Raw genomic sequence first — 303 nt, 5'->3', positions numbered from 1 at the left:
GCATCTTCCTCCTCATCAGTCTGGGCTTCCTCATTCTTGTCCTCAGGAAGGGCCTGTAGCAACTCTGGCGTTATCTCCTCCTCTGGAACATTGATACGTCCAAAACGTATCTACTTTCCCGAACACTTTTGCTATTGTTTTGTCTCTAATTTGTGTATTTTGGATGCAACTAACACGGACTAACGCTGTTTTCCAGCGAACCGCTCCGGTGTCTCGTTTTTGTGCGTAAATCCAACTTTCGGGAAAATCCTCGGAATTTATGCAAAAGGTCTTATTTTCCCGTAAGAATGACGGAGCCGAAGG

The sequence above is a fragment of the Lolium rigidum genome, chromosome 7, assembly GCF_022539505.1.
Source record: "Lolium rigidum isolate FL_2022 chromosome 7, APGP_CSIRO_Lrig_0.1, whole genome shotgun sequence".
NCBI classification, from domain to species: domain Eukaryota; kingdom Viridiplantae; phylum Streptophyta; class Magnoliopsida; order Poales; family Poaceae; genus Lolium; species Lolium rigidum.
Note: the sequence above shows the minus strand (reverse complement) of the source record.